The sequence below is a fragment of the Canis lupus genome, chromosome 1, assembly GCF_011100685.1.
Source record: "Canis lupus familiaris isolate Mischka breed German Shepherd chromosome 1, alternate assembly UU_Cfam_GSD_1.0, whole genome shotgun sequence".
NCBI classification, from domain to species: Eukaryota; Metazoa; Chordata; class Mammalia; order Carnivora; family Canidae; genus Canis; species Canis lupus.
The window spans coordinates 102,401,549-102,410,669 of NC_049222.1; positions in this window are offsets into that span (position 1 = coordinate 102,401,549).

The following is a 9,121-nucleotide window of genomic DNA, read 5'->3' on the forward strand; positions in this document are numbered from 1 at the left end:
GGGATGGTTGGACGTTTGCTAACGCTGAACTTAAAGTGGAATGGCCTTAATTTTCTCGGCCTCCACAATCTCTGATTCATGGGATGCAGCCCACATTGGGCTCTGTGCTCTGTGCAAGAGTCGGCTTGTCCCTCTCCCTCTGCTCTCTCTTTCTTTCAAATAAATAAAACATTTAAATTTTTTTAAATAAAAATAATATAAACATCAAAACTTAAAATTTTAAACCTATCTATACATAAAATGTATGTAGAAAACATGTTTTGTATATTAAATTCATATATAATTTATATAAAATTTATAAATATGTATATATAAACATATATACATGTTTATAAATGTATATATGTATAAATGTATAAATATGTATATATAAACATAATATATAAAATAAAACTACATGGGACACCTGGGTGGCTCAGCAGTTGAGTGTCTGCCTTTGCCTCAGGGTGTGATTCCATGATCCTGGAATCGAGTCCCACATTGGGCTTCCTGCATGGAGCCTGCCTCTGTCTCTCATGAATAAATAAATAAAAATTTAAAAAATAATAATAAAACTACAAAACTATAAAGAAACTACAGAAACTTGGAACTATAAACGTAAAATATAGGTATATGTGATTGTATGTCATTTTTATGTTCATTTTTAATTGTCTGAAACTGTCCATTTTTCATAATTTTCATTTATATTTTTCTTTTTATCCTAGAGTTGTTTAATGGAAATATTTTATAATTTCCAGTGTAAACATCTATTTATATTTTCATTTTCTCCTTTAAATCTCTTCATTTCTTGCATTGTGAGCATGTCACTTGTAATTTCAATTTTTAGACATATTGATGCATTCTTTGTAACCTGGCCGAATATATGGTCATTTTGTTAGGTTTTCCCGATGAACAGCATAGAAATTAAAGAAGGCAGAGCCAGGTAGTAGGTTCGAGCGTGCTTTAATGGGAAGCGCCGGGTGAGATTCCAACTCTGAGAGGCTCGAGTGAGGGAAGTCGTGCCCAGGCAAACCGCAGGAGGGTTTATAACGAGTTTTTGGCGGGAAGATGGGGGCAGGGCGGCATTGTAAGGTGGCCTTGGTGGGAAGATGGGGGTCCCCGGGTCGGCCATCTTGAGGTCCCCAGTCTCACCAGGCCAACACATTTAAAAAAGATTCTGTGTATGTTTGAAAAGAGGTTTATCATGTATTATCTGTAGTCTGCTCATCACACTTCCTGGCCCTGAGTTGGAAAATTTTTAAGAAATTAAGCTTGAGGTAGGCTACCCAAAGGTGTCCCTGGATAGACTATCTCTTCAATATAAACTTGCTCAGAGAAACAGAACTGAGAATAGGCCAAGTTGTTAAAACTTTATTTTTTTAAAGATTTTATTTATTTATTCCTAGACACAGCTAGAGAGAGAGAGACACAGGCGGAAGGAGAAGCAGGCACCATGCAGGGAGCCTGATGGGGGACTCCATCCCGGGTCTCCAGGATCAGGCCCCGGGCTGCAGGTGGCGCTAAACCGCTGTACCAGCGGGGCTGTCCTAGGCCAAGTTGTTAACAATGGCCATCTATATAGAATATCAATTATTTTCAGTATTTATCTTGATGGCTTACTCTGCCCTCCCCTTTTCTAAAATAAGCAGTTATCACTCTTCCCAATGGTAAAGCCAGGCCACATTATTAAAGCTAAATAATGGGAAGTCACTCTTATCTATTTACCACAATTCTATCTGGTAATAAAGAAGTTACCTTTGAGATATTTCCTCCTCTAAGCATAATGACTAAGCAGACGGGGACATGACTGGAACCACTGAAGAGCTTTAGGTCCCCTAATCACTGATGGATGGTTCAGTTCCCCCAGCTGGACCCCTTTCTCCAGAAATCAAAGAGTGATGCCCCAGGCGCAGACCTGGGCTTCTCCAGCAAGGCTGGCCCTGCCGGAGCAATCAAGGCGACTTTCCAACAGCTTCCACCCAGGTTTCACTGGCTGGCCCAGAGAAGGAGCTACAGTTATTGGAGGGTATCATGGTTAAAATTGCAACTGTAGCATCTCTGAGGAATGCAGGGCAAGTCAGTGGGTGGCAAGGGGTTGTGTGTCCATACGGGATGATAGACATTAGGGCATATTAGTGGTGAAATCTGTATGGAGTGATAACTGCTTATGCCCTTATATGGGGTCTGGGTAAGGTAGGTTCAGATAGCCCTGCGTGCTACTTCCCCAGCAGGTGACTTCCCCACTCTCTCCCTCCGCTGCAGGCCACGGAATCTCACCCAAGAGCTCATTCCATTAAAAGCCTGTCTCCACTAACTTTTGCCTGGCCTCTCTATTCCATTTCACTACTGATCAGATTAAACCTGACAAACAGTGCCTGTGATTTTTCATTCACAAACTATGGGTAATAATAACCTCTTCCTTACTGGGTCGGGATCAGGTAATTCGTTAATACACATTAAGTTCTAAGGACTAAATGAGCTCGTAGCCTTAATGCTGAAATGTGCTTCGTGCTCTGCCCTCTGGACAACACATTAACATAGGAAGATTTTGAAGAATGAAGGTATGAAGTTCCAGAGAAAAGGTGGCCTAGGGGATCGTGGGATTTCACAGAGGGGATCAGAAGGGGGTTTTGGGGGATCCCTGAGTGGCGCAGCGGTTTGGCGCCTGCCTTTGGCCCAGGGCGCGATCCTGGAGACCCGGGATCGAATCCCACGTCGGGCTCCCGGTGCATGGAGCCTGCTTCTCCCTCTGCCCCTCTCTCTCTCTCTCTCTCTCTGTGACTATCATAAAGAAATAAAAATTAAAAAAAAAAAAAAAAAAAAAAGAAGGGGGTTTTGGGAATGGGCACTTCTCACTTGTCAAGTCAATTTTGAGGGTCCCCTGTGGTAATCCCTGGCCTAGGCCTGTATGTAGTAAACGTTTAGCTCTCTGAATGCTGTTCTCAACACCCCCACCCTCCAATGGTGTGACATGGTGCAAAACAGGCTCATTCCCTGGTTCTGTTTGGTTTACTCTCATATGAGATCATACAGTACTGCTTATAAAGCTTAAAGGAGAGATGATACAATGTTTATTATACAGTGCATGTCCCTGTGCTTGGTCCTGAGAGCAGTAATCCACCCATGGAACATCCCATTTCCTTGCTCAGTTTTGTTATATCATTGTCTTCCTCAAAGATGTTCTTGCTGAGTAGTTGGGTCATTGTGACTTTGCATTGTGTCTTCAAGAGTATACCCCTCTTAGAAATACAAACTTAGGGGCACCTGCGTGGCTCAGTTGGTTGAGCATCCAACTCTTGATTCTGGCTCAGGTCATGATCTCAGGGTTGTGAGATTGAGCCCTATTGGGCTCTGTGCTAGTAGAGTCCCATATCAGAGTCTCTCCTCAGTGGGGAATTGGCTTCTCCCTCTCCCTATGTTCTCCCTCTTTGTCTCTCTCTCTCTCTCACAGTGAATAAATAAAATCTTAAAGATTTTATTTATTTATTCATGAGAGACATGGGGGCGGGGGGGAAAGAGACAGAGACAGGGACAGAGAGAATCAGAGACACAGGCAGAGGGAGAAGCAGGCTCCATGCAGGGAGCCTGACGTGGGACTCGATCCCGGGTCTCCAGGATCAGGCCCTCGGCTGCAGGCGGCACTAAACCGCTGAGCCACCCGGGCTGCCCAATAAATAAAATCTTAAAAGAAAAAAGAAAAAATTCAATTCAGCCTCTGGACCACCTTTATTGAATTTAAAAATGTCCACTGGGGAAAAGCTGCCCTTATACCATGAATAATCTCCTTCGATCCCCTGTCCTAAGGAATCTCTCTCTCTCTCCTCTCTGTGTATTCTAATGAATAAATAATTAAAATCTTAAAAAAAAAAAAAGAAATGGAAACAGACCATTCACATTCTGTTTCTGGATGTTTGCTGATTAAGCAAGAGCATGCCTTTATTTTCCCATTCTCTATTTTACTAATCCTGCTCCAACCTACCTACATGTTTATTCACCCTCCTCACATCTGTTGAATAGAGCACACAGATATCACCAAGGTGACCGTCCGTGAGACAAGTCAAACACACTCTAATTCTGACCAGGCAGGGCATTTCCTCAACCGTGTCTCCTGCCCTCTGTGTGGAGAATGCAAGTTAGGACATTTTCTCTTGTGATTCGAAGGTGATTTAAGTAGAATTTTCTTTTTCTTTTTTTTTTTTTATAAATTTTTATTTAGGGATCCCTGGGTGGCGCAGCGGTTTGGCGCCTGCCTTTGGCTCAGGGCGCGATCCTGGAGACCCAGGATCGAATCCCACGTCGGGCTCCCGGTGCATGGAGCCTGCTTCTCCCTCTGCCTATGTCTCTGCGCCTCTCTCTCTCTCTCTCTCTCTCTCTGTGTGTAACTATCATAAATAAAATAAAAATTTAAAAAAAAAAAAAAAAAAAAAAAATAAATTTTTATTTATTTATGATAGTCACACACAGATAGAGAGAGAGAGGCAGAGACACAGGCAGAGGGAGAAGCAGGCTCCATGCACCGGGAGCCCGACGTGGGATTCGATCCCGGGTCTCCAGGATCGCGCCCTGGGCCAAAGGCAGGCGCCAAACCGCTGCCACCCAGGGATCCCTAAGTGGAATTTTCAATGCAGAGTTTTTCTAAGGATTGAGTAGGAATCATTATACAATAGTTTCAGATTAGTGAGACAAATTGATGACAGTCATCTGAGATAAGGAGTTCAAAGACTTTTTAAAAAAGATTGTATTTATGGGATCCCTGGGTGGCGCAGCGGTTTGGCGCCTGCCTTTGCCCCGGGGCGTGATCCTGGAGACCCGGGATCGAGTCCCACATCGGGCTCCCGGTGCATGGAGCCTGCTTCTCCCTCTGCCTGTGTCTCTGCCTCTCTGTCTCTCTCTGTGTGACTATCATGAATAAATAAATAAAATAAAAAAAAAATAATAATAATAAAAAAATAAATAAATAAAGATCTCTTTAAAAAAAAAAAAAAAAAAAAAAAAAAAGATTGTATTTATTTATTTGAGAGAGAGAAAAAGAAACCATGAGAAGGGGAGGAGCAGAGTAAAAGAGAGAAGCAGATTCCCTGCTAAGCAGGGACTCTGATGCAGGGCTCATCTCAGGACCTGAGATCTTGACCTAAGCCAAAGGCAGATGCTTAACCAACTGAGCCACCCAGGCATCCCAAGAAGTTCAGACTCGACCTCTAAACTGTTGCATAATGATTTCTGTAGAAGAGATGGAGCTTTTATTTTATTTTAAAGATTTTATTTATTTACTCATGAGAGACACACACAGAGAGACAGAGAGGCAGAGACACAGGCAGAGGGAGAAGCAGGCTCCAGGCAGGAAGCCCGACGTGGGACTCGATCCCGAGTCTCCAGGATCCCGCCCTGAGCCGAAGGCAGCGCCAAACCGCTGCGCCACCGCCACCGGGGCTACCCGAGATGGACCTTTTAGACAATAAAATGAACGAGGGTTACTTGCAAACTTTGTTATTGTTGTGTAACCTTTACAAAATTATGCTGCACGTGAAACTGCACAATCAAGCACAACTGGACGACGAGGTGCATATGGATGTCATAGTAAGTACATGGATTTATCTACTCTGATGTTCTGTGAATTTTTATAGGTAAAAGATAAGAGGGTGCTATAAAAACCACAGGAGACTAATAGCGAGTTTTGCAAAAGACTAAATGGCCACTGGACAGCTAGATGACCACTTATTTGGCCATCAGAACAATAGAGAATATCAGGGCAGCCCCCGTGGCTCAGCGGTTTAGCACCGACTTCAGCCCAGGGCCTGATCCTGGAGACCAGGGATCGAGTCTCACGTTGGGCTCCCTGCATGGAGCCCGCTTCTCTCTGCCTGTGTCTGTGCCTCTCTCTCTGTGTCTCTCATGAATAAATAAATAAATCTTAAAAAGAAAAAAAAAAAAAAAAAAGAGAGAGAATATCAGTTCTGCCACTATGCTGTTTATATATTGTCTCCACGGACAATACACAAATATAATACAATGGATGCTATCCAAGACTCATCAGACCAACACGGTAAAGTTACTAATTAGATCCCAACTAAACATAAAAGTTTTTAAAAATTTAAGAAGTCAAAAAAGAGTAAAAAGAGACTACATGGTCATTGAGAATCAAGGTATTAACAATATTATCGAAAGACATAGAAAGCCCTGGAAATTCCCAAGAATAAAATCGTATCTTTTTTTAAGGTTTTTTTTTTTTTTTTTTTTTTTAAGATTTATTTATTTAGCAGTGCGTGGGTGGCTCAGTCAGTTAAGCATCTGCCTTTAGCTCAGGTCATGATCCCAGAGTCCTGGCTCCCTGCTCTGGGGGAAGTCGGCTTCTCCTTCTCTTTCTGCCCCTCCCCCGCACTCATGCATTTCTCTCTCTCTCTCAAAGAATAAATAAAGAATGCACAAGTGGGAGGGGCAGGGAGAGAGAGAATCTTAAGCAGACTCCCCGCTGAGCATGGAGCCCCACCCAGGGCTGGATCTCAGAACTCTTGAGATCAAGACCCAAACAGAAACCGAGAGTCAGTTGCTTAACCTACTGCAATACCCAGGAGCGCTTGAATTTGTTTATTATTCTAATCGATTCTTGCCTGGTTCTTGATATTCCTGTTCAGATTTTTCAGAGATAAACTTTGAAGGGGCACAAAGCTTTGCAGTAGCCATTGAGGAGATCCACAGAGATGCCAGTCAGCTTCCCAACCTCACCGTGGGTGTCTCCATTCTGGACTTCAGAGACATGGTGTCCCTGGCCTTTCAGAAGACTGAATCTGCACGTGGTCACAAGGGCCCCATTCCTAACTACAGCTGCCATGGCAGCCTCCCTCTGGCTGCAGTGGTTGGAGCAGCCAGATCAGCTATTTCTATTCCAATGGCAAGATATCCAGCACTTAAAAAAAATTCCCCTTGTGAGTAGCCCTGAAATCTCCATTATCATGCTTAACTACATCCCTATTACAAGCATCATTGGCTTTCTTATTTTTTTTAAAGATTTATTTATTAGAGAGAGAGAGAGAGAGGCAGCCTGAGCACAGGGGGTGAGGTGCAGAGGGAGAAAAAGAATCCTCAAGTAAAAAAAAAAAAAAAAAAAAAAGAATCCTCAAGTAGACTCTGCTGAGCATGGAGCCTGACATGGGGCTCAATTTCATGACTCTGAGATCACAACATGAGCTGAAATTGAGAGCCTGATGCACAACTGACTGAACCACCCAGGTGTCCATTTCTTATTTATGTGAAGTTAGTCAAATTATTTTTGAGCCTCCTTGTCCTAAACTACAAAATAAGGAAAACCACAGTATTCTTGTAGGTTGGCAGAAGGATTGAGGAGTAGGTATGAAGGGTGAAAACAAACTAAGTCCTAAAGTGGTGTTATTGTCTTGATCCTTCCCCTCCTCCTCTTCGTCCTTCTTCCCGTCTTCTTAATCTTCCTATTATCATTGACAGTGAAGTATCAGAAATCATACTAAGATCTCATGCCCTCTGATCATCAGATGTACCAACCTTTCAAATTCTTGAGTGACAATCATATCTTGTCTAAGGTATCTTTTTTAAAGATTTTATTTATTTGACTGAGAGAGAGAGCGAGAGAGCGCACAAGCAGGGGGAGAAGCAGAGGGAGAGGGAGCAGGGAGCCGGATGCAAGGCTCAATCCCAGGATGCTGGGACCATGACCTGAGCTGAAGGCAGAAGTACACTTAACCAACTGAGCCACCCAGGAGCCCCTAAGACATATTACTTATACATCACTATCATAACAAAAAACAATCATGATAGTAGCATCTCTTTAAGAAGAACTCTGGGGGGATCCCTGGGTGGCTTAGCGATTTAGTGCCTACCTTTGGCCCAGGGCATGATCCTGAGTCCCGGGATCGAGTCCCACGTCAGGCTCCCTGCATAGAGCCTGCTTCTCCCTCTGCCTGTGTCTCTGCCTCTCTCTCTCTGTCTTTCATGAATAAATAAATTTAAAAAAAAATCTTTAAAAAAAAAAAAGAACTCTGGAATTTTTCTAAGACATTCTCATCTTGGAGAATCTGTGGTACCTTCACTCTCCCCTGGAGATTTCAGAAGCTGTAAGCCCCATCCCCCTGTACCAGCCAGGAGTGAATAGATGGTGCATGGAGAATTCTCAGAAGAAAGCCTGACTGACTCTCCACATTCTTCTGTTTGTGCCCGTCTGATTGTCAGAGAGAGGTCTGTACCATGGTATTTCCACACTTCAGACTTGGATTCAAATGAGCTTTTAAAAAGAAAGATGTATGGGCAGCCCAGGTGGCTCAGTGTTTTAGCACAGCCTTCGGCCCAGTGTGTGATCCTGGAGACCTGGGATCGAGTCCTGTGTCGGGCTTCCTGTATGGAGCCTGCTTCTCCCTCTGCCTGTCTCTCTCCCTGTGTGTGTCTCTCATGAATGAATGAATAAAATCTTTTAAATAAATAAAATAGGGCAGCCCCGGTGGCGCAGCGGTTTAGCGCCGCCTGCAGCCCAGGGCATGATCCTGGAGACCCTGGATGAGTCCCACGTTGGGCTCTCTGCATGGGGCCTGCTTCTCCCTCTGCCTGTGTCTCTGCCTCTCTCTCTCTGTGTCTCTATGAATAAATAAATAAAAATCTTTAAAAATAAATAAATAAATAAATAAATAAATAAATAAATAAATAAAATCTTAAAAATAAAAGAAGAATCCACATGAAAAATTTAGAGGATTTTAGAATTCAATTTAAGTCTCTCACAGAGAACTCTAGATTTCAGGTTTGTCCCAGGGGAAAAAAAAATTTGAATAGCCTCTGCCATAGTCTTTGTACTGCTGTCAGCCATGAAGAAGAATTGTGAGGTCATCACTCTGAAGTATAAGCAGTGATTTCAGAGTGTGTATATGTGAGTGCTTCATTTGTACTTTCTGGTCTTGAGGACCAGGAAGGATGACATTTTAATCCAGGTATCATGAAATCATTGGTGGCTTTGCCCGTAGACGGAGCTCACTGAAACAGTTGTTAGGCATCTGCTCTCTGAAATAACTTAAAAGTATTTAAGCTCTCTTCACAAAAACTATCCTGGCTATTTCTTTCTTTCTTTTTTTCTTTTTTTTTTTTTTTTACGATTTTATTTATTTATTCATGAGGGACAGAGAGAGAG